Raw genomic sequence first — 15,522 nt, forward strand, 5'->3', positions numbered from 1 at the left:
TGCAGGTGTCGCTGTGGGGGATCAGGGGGGTCAACTCAGGCTACTCACTGGCTCGCAGTCGCTGGGGAGTCCTCCCTGTAGTGTTGGTTCTCCACAAGTCGAGCCGGGGGCTTCGGGTGCAGAGTGCAAAGTCTCACGCTTTCGGCGGGAAACATGTGTTCTTTAAAAGTTGCTTCTTTGTTGTATAGATGTTTCTTCTTTGGAGCAGAGCCGTTGTCCTCTGGAGTTCTTGGTCCTTATAGATGCAAGGTAGTCCTGAGGCTTCAGAAGTCGCTGGACCCTGTGGAACGCGTTGCTGTTGCAGTTTTTCTTGAAGTGGGGAGATTGGCCGGTAGGGCTGGGGCCAATGCAGTTGATGTCTCCGTCTTCTCTGCAGGATTTTCAGCTCAGCAGTCCTTCTTCATCTTAGGTTTCAGGAATCTAGTTACCTAGGTTCTGGGAGCCCCTAAATACTCGATTTAGGGGTGTGTTTAGGTCTGGAGAGTTAGTAGCCAATGGCTACTAGCCCTGAGGGTGGCTACACCCTCTTTGTGCCTCCTCCCGGTGGGGAGGGGGTCACATCCCTAATCCTATTGGGGGGAATCCTCCATCTGCAAGATGGAAGATTTCTAAAAGTCAGAGTCACCTCAGTTCAGGACACCTTAGGGGCTGTCCTGACTCTGGAGTGACTACTCCTTGTTTTTCTCATTATCTCCTCCGGCCTTGCCGCCAAAAGTGGGGCCGTGGTCGGAGGGGGCGGGCATCCCCACTAGCTGGGATGCCATGTGGCGCTGTAACAAAGGGGGTGAGAGTTGATCCCCCTTAGCTCCCCCAGCGATGCCTGCAGAGGGAATCTAGAGGCTCCCCCTGACCGCGACTGCCTGCTTCTAAGAACCCGACGCCTGGGAAACACACTGCACCCGCAGCCCCCAGGACCTGAAGGATCCGACCTGCAGTGCAGGAGCGACCCCAAGGTGGCCCTCTCCCTTGCCCAGGTGGTGGCTACCCCGAGGAGGCCCTCCCTCTTTGCCTGCCTGCTTCGCTGAAGAGACCCCTGGTCTCCCATTGAAACCTACGCAAACCTGATGCGTGTTTGCACTCTGCACCCAGCCCCCCCTGTGCCGCTGAGGGTGTACTTTTTGTGCTGACTTGTGTCCCCCCCGGTGCCCTACAAAACGCCCCTGGTCTGCCCTCCGAAGTAGCGGGTACTTACCTGCAGGCAGACTGGAACTGGGACACCCCCTTCTCCATTGATGCCTATGCGTTTTGTGCTCCACTTTGACCTCTGCACCTGACCAGCCCTGAGCTGCTGGTGTGGTAACTTTGGGGTTGCCCTGAACCCCTACCGGTGGGCTACCTTGGACCCAACTTTGAACCCTGTAAGTGCTTTACTTACCTGAAAACTAACAAATATTTACCTCCCCCAGGAACTGTTGAATGTTGCACTGTGTCCAATTTTAAAATAGCTTATTGCCATTTTTGCCAAAACTGTACATGCTATTGTGATGATTCAAAGTTCCTAAGATACCTGAGTGAAATACCTTTCATTTGAAGTATTGTTTGTAAATCTTGAACCTGTGGTTCTTAAAATAAACTAAGAAAAGATATTTTTCTATATAAAAACCTATTGGCCTGGAATTGTCTTTGAGTGTGTGTTCCTCATTTATTGCCTGTGTGTGTACAACAAATGCTTAACACTACCCTCTGACAAGCCTACTGCTCGACCACACTACCACAAAATAGAGCATTAGAATTATTTTTTTTGCCACTATCTTACCTCTAAGGGGAACCCTTGGACTCTGTGCATGCTATTTCTTACTTTGAAATAGTACATACAGAGCCAACTTCCTACATTGGTGGATCAGCGGTGGGGTACAAGACTTTGCATTTGCTGGACTACTCAACCAATACCTGATCACACAACTAAATTCCAAAAATTGCCATTAGAAACTGATTTTTGAAATTTTAGCTATTTTTCTATATTTTTAATAGTCCTGCTAGGGCCTTTGGTTAGTCCCTATTAGCATGTCTTTTAGAGTTCAAGCTTTTTGTAAGAGTTTGAATTAAGTTCTAGAGATAGTTTTAGATTCTTAAAAAGTATTCCAACTTTTAGAAACAAAGGGCCTCTCCGCCGTCCGCCAGGGTACCGCCGCTGAATGACCGCACCGCGGTCAAAAGACCGCGGCGGCAATTCAGACATTTCCTCTGGGCCGGCGGGCGCTCTCCAAAAGAGCGCCCGCCGGCCCAGAGGAAATGCCCCTGCAACGAGGACGCCGGCTCAGAATTGAGCCGGCGTAGTTGCAGGGGTGTGACGGGTGCAGTTGCACCCGTCGCGTATTTCAGTGTCTGCTTAGCAGACACTGAAATACTTTTCCGGGCCCTCTTACGGGGGCCCCTGCCGTGCCCATGCCATGGGCACGGCAGGGGCCCCCAGGGGCCCCGCGGCACCCCCTACCGCCCTCCTGTTCCTGGCGGGCGAACCGCCAGGAACAGGATGGCGGTAGGGGGTGTCAGAATCCCCCATGGCGGCGCAGCAAGCTGCGCCGCCATGGGGGATTCTAAGGGCAGCGGTAAACCGGCGGGAGACCGCCGGTTTGCCTCTTCTGACCGCGGCCGAACTGCCGCGGTCAAAATGCCCTGCGGGGCACCGCCGGCCTGTCGGCGGTGCTCCCGCCGATCCTGGCCCCGGCGGTCTTAGACCGCCGGGGTCAGAATGACCCCCAAAATGTCTACTACAGAAGAGATAGTGATGGAACTCAACCTCACCCCTTACCTGCATCTTAGAATGTCAGAGTTAAGGTCTCCCTGCAAAATCAAAAAGATAAAGACTGGTTCAAACCCTACCAAAGTACAGCTCCAGGAGCTCTTGGCAGAGTTTGCTAAAAACAACCCCTCTGATGATGCCCTCACAGAGGGGGACACTAGTGACTTGGTGGAACTCCCACCTCCAGTCCTAGATAGGGAGACCAGGGATTCTCCAACCCTGACTCCACAAGTGATAGTCAGAGATGCTCCTTATCTCACAGGAGAGTCCAGCAACTCTGGAAGCATTGAGTGCAGTCTCAATGAAGATGACCTCCTGCTAGCCAGGATGGCCAAAAGATTGGCTTTGGACAGACAGATCCTAGCCATAGAAAGGGAAAGACAAGAGATGGGATTAGGTCCCATCAATGGTGGCAGCAATTATAATAGTGTCAGAGATTCTCCTGACATGCTAAAAATCCCCAAAGGGATTGTAACTAAATATGAAGACGGTGATGACATCACCAAATGGTTCACAGCTTTTGAGAGGGCTTGTGCAACCAGAAAAGTAAACAGATCTCACTAGGGTGCTCTCCTTTGGGAAATGTTCACTGGAAAGTGTAGGAATAGACTCCTCACACTCTCTGGAAAAGATGCAGAATCCTATTACCTCATGAAGGCTACCATGATTGAGGGCTGAGGAGAACTGAGGAGTACAGGATTAGGTTTAGGGGGGCTCAAAAAATCCTCGAGCCAGATCTGGGTTGATTTTGTTGACTTCTCAGTCAAAACACTGGATGGTTGGATTAATGGCAGTGGTGTAAATGATTATGATGGGCTGTACAATCTGTTTATGAAAGAACACCTTTTAAGTAATTGTTTCTTTGATAAACTGCATCAGCATCTAGTAGACCTAGGTCCAATTTCTCCCCAAGAATTGGGAAAGAAGGCGGACCATTGGGTCAAGACTAGGGTGACCAAGACTTCCACAGGGAGTGACCAAAGGAAAGGGGTCACAAAGACTCCCCAGAGGAAGAGTGTTGAGACATCCAAGGGTAAAAGTAAAGAGTCTTCTACAGGGTCCCAAAAATCTGCTCAGGAGGGAGGGTCCAAAGCCTCTTCACAATCCAATTTTGGGTACAAGGGTAAAGACTTTGATCCCAAAAAGGCCTGGTGTTGTAGCTGTAATCAGCAGACACCAAACTGGACACAAGGCCTGTCCCAAGAAAGGTTCCACTTCTACTACTACTCCAGTTAGCACTGGAATAGCCAGTCTCCAGGTGGGATCAACAGTGTGCCCAGAGCAAATTCAGGGTTCACACTGAAGCTACATTAGTTTCTGAGGGTGGGGTGGACTTAGCCACACTGGCTGCCTGGCCGCCTAATATGCAAAAATATAGGCAGCAGCTCTTATTTAATGGGACTAGTGTAGAAGGCCTGAGGGATACAGGTGCCAGTGTAACCATGGTGACAGAGAAACTGGTTTCCCCTGGTCAATACCTGGCTGGACAAACTTATCCAGTCACCAACGCTGACAATCAGACTAAAGTACATCCCATGGCTATGGTAACTTTAGAGTGGGGAGGGGTCAATGGCCTGAAACAGGTGGTGGTCTCCTCAAATATCCCTGTAGACTGTTTGCTTGGAAAAAACCTGGAGTCCTCAGCATAGGCTGAGGTAGAACTCAAAACCCATGCAGCCATGCTGGGTATCCCTGAACTGGTGTGTGTCAAGACAAGGGCACAGCGCAAAGCTCAGGGTGAAAAAGTGGTGTTGGAGCCTGGAATAATGGCCCAACCCTCCAAGAGGAAAGGAAAGAAGACTGGGGAACCAGCTTCAACACAACAAAAGAAAGGGAACCTCTCTTTCCAGGAAGAAGTTCTGCCCTCTGAGAGAACTGAGCCCATGGAGTTGGAACCTTATCAGGTTCAACTTTTAGGCCCAGGGGGACCCACAAGGGAACAGCTGTGTAAGGGGCAAGAAACATGTCCCTCTTTTGAAGGCCTTAGGCAGCAAGCTGCTGAAGAGACCAAAGGAAAAATCACTGGAACAAATAGAGTCTATTGGGAAGATGGACTCCTCTACACTGAGGCAAGAGATCCCAAACCTGGTGCCACTAGGAGAGTGGTAGTGCCTCAGGGGTTTAGGAAGTTCATTCTGACCTTAGCTCATAATATTCCACTTACACGGAATTTGTGACAGACCAAGACTTGGGAGAGGTTAGTCAACCATTTCTATTGGCCCAACATGTCCCAGAAAGTAAAGGAGTTTTGTGTCTCGTGTGCCACCTGTCAAGCCAGTGGTAAGACAGTTGGACACCCAAAGGCCCCCCTCATTCCACTTACAGTGGTAGGGGTCCCCTTTGAAAGAGTGGGTGTGGACATACTGGTTCCACTTGAACCTCCCACAGCCTCAGGGAACCAGTATATCCTAGTGGTAGTGGATCATGCCACTAGGTACCCTGAAGCAATTCCCATTAGGTCCACTACTGCCCCTGCAGTAGCTAAAGCACTCATTGGTATCTTTACCAGAGTGGGATTTCCTAAGGAGGTGGTGTCTGACAGGGGTATCAACTTTATGTCAGCATACCTGAAGCATATGTGGAATGAGTGTGGGGTGACTTACAAATTCATCACACCATACCTTCCATAAACCAATGGTCTTGTAGAAAGATTTAACATGACATTGAAACATGATCATGGGGCTCCCTGAAAAGCTCAAAAAGGAGATGGGATGTCCTCTTGCCATGTCTGCTTTTCTCATAGAGAGGTGCCTCAGAAGGGAGTAGGGTTTCCCCCTTTGAACTTCTGTTTGGCCATCCTGTCAGGGGACCACTAGCTCTTGTAAAAGAAGGCTGGGAGAGACCTCTTCATGAGCCTAAACAAGATATAGTGGACTATGTACTAGACCGACGTTCCAGGATGGCAGAGTACATGGAAAAGGCAAATAAAAACCTTGAGGCCAGCCAACAGCTCCAGAAGATGTGGTATGACCAAAAGGCTGCTATGGTTGAATTTCAGCCAGGGCAGACAGTCTGGGTTCTAGAGCTTGTGGCTCCCAGGGCACTTCAGGACAGATGGAGTGGCCCTTACCCACTGCTAGAGAGAAAGAGTCAGGTCACCTACCTGGCAGTCCTGGGCACTAGCAGGACCCCCAAAAGGGTGATCCATGTGAACCGCCTCAAACTCTTTCATGACAGGGCAGATGTGAACCTCTTGATGGTGACAGATGAGGACCAGGAAGCTGAGAGTGAACCTCTCCCTGATCTCCTCTCCACAGACCCTAAAGATGGCTCAGTTGATGGAGTGATCTATTCAGACACCCTCTCTGGCCAACAGCAATCTGACTGTAGGAAAGTCCTACAACAGTTTGCTGAGCTCTTTTCCTTAACCCCTAGTTAGGCACACCTGTGGACCCATGATGTGGACACAGGAGACAGCATGACTGTCAAAAACTAAATATTCAGACAGTCTGACCAAGTAAAGGAAAGCATCAAAGTGGAAGTCCACAAGATGCTGGAATTGGGAGTCATTGAGCACTCTGACCGCCCCTGGGCTAGCCCAGTGGTCTTAGTCCCCAAACCTCACACCAAAGATGGAAAGAGAGGGATGAGGTTTTGTGTGGACTACAGAGGACTTAATTCTGTCACCAAGACAGATGCCCATCCCATTCCAAGGGCAGATGAATTAATTGACAAACTAGGTGCTGCCAGATTCTTAAGTACCTTTGACTTGACAGCAGGGTACTGGCAAATCAAAATGGCACCAGGAACAAAAGAAAAGACAGCATTCTCTACACCTGATGGGCATTATGAGTTTACGGTTATGCCCTTTGGCTTAAAGAATGCCCCTGCCACCTTCCAAAGGTTGGTGAATCAAGTCCTTGCTGGCTTGGAGTCCTTTATTGCAGCTTATCTTGACGATATTGCAGTCTTTAGCTCCAGCTGGCAGAATCACCTGGTCCACCTGAAGAAGGTTTTGAAGGCCCTGCAAGCAGCAGGCCTCTCTATAAAGGCATCCAATTGTCAGATAGGGCAGGGAACTGTGGTTTACTTGGGACACCTTGTACGTGAAGGCCAAGTTAAGCCACTCCAACCCAAGATCCAGACTATTCTGGACTGGGTAGCTCCAAAAACCCAGACTCAAGTCAGGGCATTCCTTGGCTTGACTGGGTACTGCAGGAGGTTTGTGAAGGGATATGGATCAATAATGACACCCCTCACCAAACTTACCTCCAAGAAAATGCCTAAGAAGGTAAACTGGACTATAGAATGCCAACAGGCCTTTGACACCCTGAAACAAGCTATGTGCACAGCACCAGTTCTAAAAGTTCCAGATTACTCCAAGCAGTTCATTGTGCAGAGAGATGCCTCTGAACATGGGATAGGGGCAGTTTTGTCCCAAACAAATGATGATGGCCTTGACCAGCCTGTTGCTTTCATTAGCAGGAGGTTAAACCCCAGGGAACAGCGTTGGAGTGCCATTGAGAGGGAGGCCTTTGCTGTGGTTTGGTCCCTGAAGAAGCTGAGACTATACCTCTTTGGTACTCACTTTGTAGTTCACACTGACCACAGACCTCTCAGATGGCTAATGCAAATAAAAGATGAAAATCCAAAACTGTTGAGGTGGTCCATCTCCCTACAGGGAATGGACTTTATAGTGGAACACAGACCTGGGACTGCCCATGCAAATGCAGATGGCCTTTCCAGGTTCTTCCACTTAGAAAATGAAGAATCTCTTGGGAAAGGTTAGTCTCATCCTCTTTCGTTTGGGTGGGGGGGGGGTTGTGTAAGGAAATGCCTCCTTGGCATGGTTACCCCCTGACTTTTTGCCTTTGCTGATGCCAAGTTATGATTTGAAAGTGTGCTGAGGCCTGCTGACCAGGCCCCAGTACCAGTGTTCTTTCCCTAACCTGTACCTTTGTCTCCACAATTGGCACACCCTTGCATCCTGATGCCAGGGAAGGTCCCTAAGGGCTGCAGCATGTCTTATGCCACCCTGGGGACCACTCACTCAGCACAGACACACTGCGTGCCAGCTTGGGTGTGCTGGTGGGGAGAAAATGACTAAGTCACATGGCACTCCCCTCAGGGTGCCATGCCAACCTCACACTGCCTATGGTATAGACAAGTCACCCCTCAAGCAGGCCTTACAGTCGTAAGGCAGGGTGCACTATACCACAGGCGAGGGCATAGGTGCATGAGCACTATGCCCCTACAGTGTCTAAGCAAAATCTTAGACATTGTGAGTGCAGGGTAGCCATAAGAGTATATCGTCTGGGAGTCTGTCATACACGAACTCCACAGCACCATAATGGCTACACTGAAAAATGGGAAGTTTGGTATCAAACTTCTCAGCACAATAAATGCACACTGATGCCAGTGTACATTTTATTGTGAAATACACCCAGAGGGCATCTTAGAGATGTCACCTGAAAAAACACATCTGACTTCCAGTGTGGGTTGACTAGTTTTGCCAGCCTGCCACACACCAGACATGTTGCTGGCCACATGGGGAGAGTGCCTTTGTCACTCTGTGGCTACTAACAAAGCCTGTACTGGGTGGAGGTGCTTCTCACCTCCCCCTGCAGGAACTGTAACGCCTGGCGGTGAGCCTCAAAGGCTCACCCCCTTTGTTACAGTGCCACAGGGCATCCCAGCTAGTGAAGATGCCCGTCCCTTCCGGCTACGGCCCCACTTTTGGCGGCAAGGCCGGAGGAGATAATGCGAAAAAACAAGGAGGAGTCACTGGCCAGTCAGGACAGCCTCTAAAGTGTCCTGAGCTGAGGTGACTGACTTTTATAAATCCTCCATCTTGCAGATGGAGTATTCCCCCAATAGGATTAGCGATGTGCCCCCCTCCCCTCAGGGAGGAGGCACAAAGAGGGTGTAGCCACCCTCAGGGCTAGTAGCCATTGGCTACTAACCCTCCAGACCTAAACACACCCCTAAATTGAGTATTTAGCTGTACCCAGAACCTAGGAAGATAGATTCCTGCAACCTGAAGACGAAGAAGGACTGTTGACCTGAAGCCCTGCAGAGAAGACGGAGACACCAACTGCTTTGGAGCCAGCCCTACTGGCCTGTCTCCCCACTTAAAGAAAAACTGCAACAGCGACACGTCCCCTGGGTCCAGCGACCTCTGAAGCCTCAGAGGACTACCCTGCATCTAAAAGGGCCAAGAACTCCAGATGACAGCGGCCCAGTTCCAAAAAGACTGCAACTTTGCAACAAAGAAGCAACTTTTAAAGCCCACACGTTTCCTGCCGGAAGCGTGAGACTTTCCACTCTACACCAGACACCCCCGGCTCGACCTGCAGAGAACAAACACTACAAGGAGGACTCCCCGGTGACTGTGACCCTGTGAGTAGCCAGAGTTGACCCCCCTGACCACCCCAGCGATGCCTGCAGAGGGAATCCAGAGGCTCCCCCTGACTGCGACTGCCTGCTTCTAAGAACCCGACACCTGGTAAAGACACTGCACCCGCAGCCCCCAGGACCTGAAGGATCCGACCTCCAGTGCAGGAGCGACCCCCAGGTGGCCCTCTCCCTTGCCCAGGTGGTGGCTACCCCGAGGAGCCCCCCCCCTTGCCTGCATCGCTGAAAAGACCCCTGGGTCTCCCATTGAAACCTATTGCAAACCCAACGCCTGTTTGCACTCTGCACCCGGCCGCTCCTGTGCCGCTGAGAGTGTACTTTTTATGCTGAGTTGTGTCCCCCCCGGTGCCATACAAACCCCCCTGGTCTGCCCTCCTTAGTAGCAGGTACTTAACTGCTGGAAGACTGGAACCGGGGCACCTCCATCTCCATTGAAGCCTATGCGTTTTGGGTACCACTTTGACCTCTGCACCTGACCAGCCCTGAGCTGCTGGTGTGGTAACTTTGGGGTTGCCCTGAACCCCTACCGGTGGGCTACCTTGGACCCAACTTTGAACCCTGTAAGTGCTTTACTTACCTGAAAAACTAACAAATACTTACCTCCCCCAGGAACTGTTGAATTGTGCAGTATCCAATTTTAAAATAGCTTATTGCCATTTTTGCCAAAACTGTACATGCTATTGTGATGATTCAAAGTTCCTAAGATACCTGAGTGAAATACCTTTCATTTAAAATATTGTTTGTAAATTTTGAACCTGTGGTTCTTAAAATAAACTAAGAAAATATATTTTTCTATATAAAAACCTATTGGCCTGGAATTGTCTTTGAGTGTGTATTCCTCATTTATTGCCTGTGTGTGTACAACAACTGCTTAACACTACCCTCTCATAAGCCTACTGCTCGATCACACTACCACAAAATAGACCATTAGAATTATCTCTTTTTGCCACTATCTTACCTCTAAGGGGAACCCTTGGACTCTGTGCATGCTATTTCTTACTTTGAAATAGTACATACAGAGGCAACTTCCTACAATGAGATTCCTACCAGTCGGGAAGAGTCGAGATGAGTTGACATGAGATTCCAACTTGTCGAGATGAGTCAAGATGAGATGAGATTCCTACCTGTCCAGCAGAATCGAGATGAGATGAGTCGAGATGAGATGAGTCGAGATGAGGTGAGAGTCCTACCTGTCGAGTATAGTCGAGGTGAGATGAGTCGAGACGAGCTGAGATAAGATTCCTACCTGTCCAGTAGAAGAATCAAGATGAGATGAGACTCGATGAGATGAGATTCCTACCTGTCGAGTAGAGCCGAGATGAGTCCAGATGAGATGAGATCAGTCGAGATCAGATGAGTCGAGATGAGATGAGATTCCTACATGTCCAGTAGAGTCGAGATGAGTTGAGATGAGATTCCTACCTGTCGAGTAGTCGAGATGAGTTGAGTCGAGATGAGTTGAGTCGAGTCGAGTCGAGATGAGATTTGTAGGAAGTTGGCTCTGTATGTACTATTTCAAAGTGAGAAATAGCATGCACAGAGTCCAAGGGTTCCCCTTAGAGTCAAGATAGTGGCAAAAAGAGATAATTCTAATGCACTATTTTGTAGTAGGGTGGTCGAGCCGTAGGCTTATCAGAGGGTAATGTTAAGCATTTGTTGTACACACACAGGCAATAAATGGGGAACACACACTCAAAGACAATTCCAGGCCAATAGGTTTTTATATAGAAAAATATATTTTCTTAGATTATTTTAAGAACCACAGGTTCAAGATTTACAATCAATACTTTAAATGAAAGGTATTTCACTCAGGTATCAGGGGAACTTTGAATCAGCAAAATAGCATGTATAGTTTTCACAAAAATGGCGATAAGCTATTTTAAAACTAGACAGTGCAAATTTTCAACAGTTCCTGGGGGAGCTAAGTATTTGTTAATTTTGCTGGTAAGTAAACCACCTACAGGGCTCAAAGTTGGGTCCAAGGTAGCCCACCGTTAGGGGTTCAGGGCAACCCCAAAGTTACCACACAAGCAGCTCAGGGCCGGTCAGGTGCAGAGGTCAAAGAGGTGCCCAAAACGCATAGGCTTCAATGGAGAAGGGGGTGCCCCGGTTCCAGTCTGCCAGCAGGTAAGTACCTGCTACTTTGGAGGGCAGACCAGGGGGATTTTGTGTGTTGCACCGGGGGGGGACACACAAGTCAGCACAAAAAGTACACCCTCAGCGGCACGGGGGAGGCCGGGTGCAGCGTGCAAACAGGTGTCGGGTTTGCACTGGAGTTCAATGGGAGACCCAGGGGTCTCTTCAACAAAGCAGGCAGGCAAGGGGGGGGCTCCTTGGAGCAGCCATCACCTGGACAAGGGAGAGGGCCACCTGGGGGTCGCTTCTGCACTGGAGGGGGCTCAGGGGTTCAAATCTGGCTACTCACAGGGTCGCAGTTGCCCGGGAGTCCTCACTGTAGTGTTGTTTCTCCGCAGGTCGAGCCGGGGGCGTCGGGTGCAGAGTGGAAAGTCTCACGCTTCCGGCGGGAAACGTAGAGTCCTTTTAAAGTTGTTGCTTTGTTGCAAGTTGTAGTTTCTTTGGAACAGGGCCGCTGTCCTCGGGAGTTCCTGGTCCTTTTAGATGCAGTGTAGTCCTCTGAGGCATCAGAGGTCGCTGGACCCTGGGGGACGCGTCGTTGTTGCAGTTTTTCTTGAAGTGGGGAGACAGGCTGGTAGGGCTGGGGCCGAAGCAGTTGGTGTTGCCGTCTTCTCTGCAGGGCAGCAGTCCTTCTTCGTCTTAGGTTGCAGGAATCTATCTTACTAGGTTCTGGAGGCCCCTAAATACTCAATTTAGGGTTGTGTTTAGATCTGAGGGGTTGTAGCCAATGGCTACTAGCCCTGATGGTGGCTATACCCTCTTTGTGCCTCCTCCATGAGGGGAGGGAGGCACATCCCTAATCCTATTGGGGCAATCCTCCATCTGCAAGATGGAGGATTTCTAAAAGTCAGAGTCATCTCAGCTCAGGACACCTTAGGGGTTGTCCTGACTGGCCAGTGACTCCTCCTTGTTTTTCTCATGTTCTCCTCTGGCCTTGCTGCCAAAAGTGGGGCCGTGGCCGGAGGGGGCGGGAATCTCCACTAGCTGGAATGTCCTGTGGCGCTGTAATAAAGGGGTGAGCCTTTGAGGCTCACCGCCAGGTGTTACAGTTCCTGCTGGGGGAGGTGAGAAACACCTCCACCCAATACAGGCTTTGTTACTAGCCACAGAGTGACAAAGGCACTCTCCCCATGAGGCCAGCAACATGTCTGGTGTGTGACAGGCTGGCAAAACTAGTCAGCCCACCCTGGAAGTCGGGTATTTTTTCAGGGCGCATCTCTAAGACGCCCTCTGGGTGTATTTCGCAATAAAAAGTACACTGGCATCAGTGTGTATTTATTGCGCTGAGAAATTTGATACCAAACTTCCCAGTTTTCAGTGTAGCCATTATGGTGCTGTGGAGTTCATGTATTGGAGACTCCCAGACCATATACTCTTATGGCTACTCTGCACTTACAATGTTTTGCTTAGACACTGTAGGAGCATAGTGCTCATGCACCTATGCCCTCACATGTGGCCTAGTGCACCCTGCCTTAGGGCTGTAAGGCCAGCTAGAGGGGTGACTTAGCTATGCCATAGGCAGTGTGAGGCTGGCATGGCACCCTGAGGGGAGTGCCATGCCGACTTAGTCATTTTGTCCCCACCAGCACACCCAAGCTGGCAAGCAGCGTGTCTGTGCTGAGTGAGGGGTCCCCAGGGTGGCATAAGATATGCTGCAGCCTTTAGAGATCTTCCCTGGCATCAGGGCCCTTGGTACCAGGGGTACCAGTTACAAGGGGCTTACCTGTATGCCAGGGTGTGCCAATTGTGGAAACAAAGGTACAGGTTAGGGAAAGAAAACTGGTGCTGGGGCCTGGTTGGCAGGCCTCAGCACACTTTCAAATCATAACTTGGCATCAGCAAAGGCAAAAAGTCAGGGGGTAACCATGCCAAGGAGGCATTTCCTTACACAACCCCCCCCCCAACCAAACGAAATAGGATGAGACTTACTTTTCCCAAGAGAGTCTTAATTTTCTAAGTGGAAGAACCTGGAAAGGCCATCTGCATTGGCATGGGCAGTCCCAGGTCTGTGTTCCACTATAAAGTCCATTCCCTGTAGGGAGATGGACCACCTCAACAGTTTTGGATTTTCACCTTTCATTTGCATTAGCCATCTGAGAGGTCTGTGGTCAGTCTGAACTACAAAGTGAGTACCAAAGAGGTATGGTCTCAGCTTCTTCAGGGACCAAACCACAGCAAAGGCCTCCCTTTCAATGGCACTCCAACGCTGCTCCCTGGGGAGTAACCTCCTGCTAATGAAAGCAACAGGCTGGTCAAGGTGATCATCATTTGTTTGGGACAAAACTGCCCCTATCCCATGTTCAGAGGCATCAGTCTGCACAATGAACTGCTTGGAGTAATCTGGAGCTTTTAGAACTGGTACTGTGCGCATTGCTTGTTTCAGGGTGTCGAAGGCCTGTTGGCATTCTACCATCCAGTTTACCTTCTTGGGCATTTTCTTGGAGGTAAGTTCTGTGAGGGCTGTCACTATAGATCCATATCCCTTCACAAATCTCCTGTAGTACCCAGTCAAGCCAAGGAATGCCCTGAATTGAGTCTGGGTTTTTGGAGCTACCCAGTCCAGAATAGTCTAGATCTTGGGCTGGAGTGGCTGAACTTGGCCTCCACCTACAAGGTGTCCCAAGTAAACCACAGTTCCCTGCCCTGTCTGACATTTGGATGCCTTGATAGAGAGGCCTGCTGCTTGCAGGGCCTTCAAACCCTTCTTCAGGTGGACCAAGTGATCCTGCCAGCTGGAGCTAAAGACTGCAATATCGTCAAGATAAGCTGCACTAAAGGACTCCATGCCAGCAAGGACTTGATTCACCAACCTTTGGAAGGTGGCAGGGGCATTCTTTAAACCAAAGGGCATCACAGTGAACTGATAGTGCCCACCAGGTGTGGAGAATGCTGTCTTTTCTTTTGCTCCTGGAGCCATTTTGATTTGCCAGTATCCTGCTGTCAAGTCAAAGGTAATTAAGTATTTGGCAGCACCTAGTTTGTCAATCAATTTATCTGCCCTTGGAATGGGCATCTGTCTTGGTGACAGAATTAAGTCCTCTGTAGTCCACACAGAACCTCATCTCTCTCTTTCCATCTTTGGTGTGAGGTTTGGGGACTAAGACTACTGGGCAAGCCCAGGGGCTGTCAGAGTACTCAATGACTCCCAATTCCAGCATCTTGTGGACTTCCACCTTGATGCTTTCCTTAACTTGGTCAGACTGTCTGAAAATGTTGTTTTTGACAGGCATGCTGTCTCCTGTGTCCACATCATGGGTACACAGGTGTGTCTGACCAGGGGTTAGGGAAAAGAGCTCAGCAAACTGTTGCAGGACCTTTCTACAGTAAGATTGCTGTTGGCCAGAGAGGGTGTCTGAATAGGTCACTCCATCAACTGAGCCATCTTTAGGGTCTGTGGAGAGGAGATCAGGGAGAGGCTCACTCTCAGCTTCCCGGTCCTCATCTGTTACCATCAACAGATTCACATCTGCCCTGTCATGGAAGAGTCTGAGGCGGTTCACATGGTTCACCCTTTTGGGGGTCCTGCTAGTGCCTAGGTCTACCAGGTAGATGACCTGACTCTTCTTCTCTAGCACTGGGTAAGGGCCACTCCATCTGTCCTGAAGTGCCCTGGGAGCCACAGGTTCCAGAACCCAGACTTTCTGCCCTGGCTGAAATTCAGCCATAGCAGCCTTTTGGGCATACCACATCTTCTGGAGTTGTTGGCTGGCCTCAAGGTTTTTACTTGCCTTTTCCATATACTCTGCCACCCTTGAACGTAGGCCTAGTACATAGTCCACTATATCTTGTTTAGGCGCATGAACAGGTCTCTCCCAGCCTTCTTTTACAAGAGCTAGTGGTCCCCTTACAGGATGGCCAAACAGAAGTTCAAAGGGGGAAAACCCTACTCCCTTCTGAGGCACCTTTCTGTAGGCGAAAAGCAGACATGGCAAGAGGACATCCCATCTCCTTTTGAGTTTTTCAGGGAGCCCCATGATCATGCCTTTAAATGTCTTGTTAAATCTTTCTACAAGACCATTGGTTTGTGGATGGTATGGTGTGGTGAATTTGTAAGTCACCCCACACTCATTCCACATATGTTTCAGGTATGCTGACCTGAAGTTGGTACCTCTGTCAGACACCACCTCCTTAGGAAATCCCACTCTGGTAAAAATACCAATGAGTGCTTTGGCTACATGCAGGGGCAGTAGTCGACCTAAGGGGAATTGCTTCAGGGTATCTAGTAGCATGATCCACTACTACTAGTATGTACTGGTTCCCTGAGGCTGTGAGAGGTTCAAGTGGACTCA

Source organism: Pleurodeles waltl, chromosome 9 (assembly GCF_031143425.1).
Source record: "Pleurodeles waltl isolate 20211129_DDA chromosome 9, aPleWal1.hap1.20221129, whole genome shotgun sequence".
Lineage (NCBI taxonomy): Eukaryota > Metazoa > Chordata > Amphibia > Caudata > Salamandridae > Pleurodeles > Pleurodeles waltl.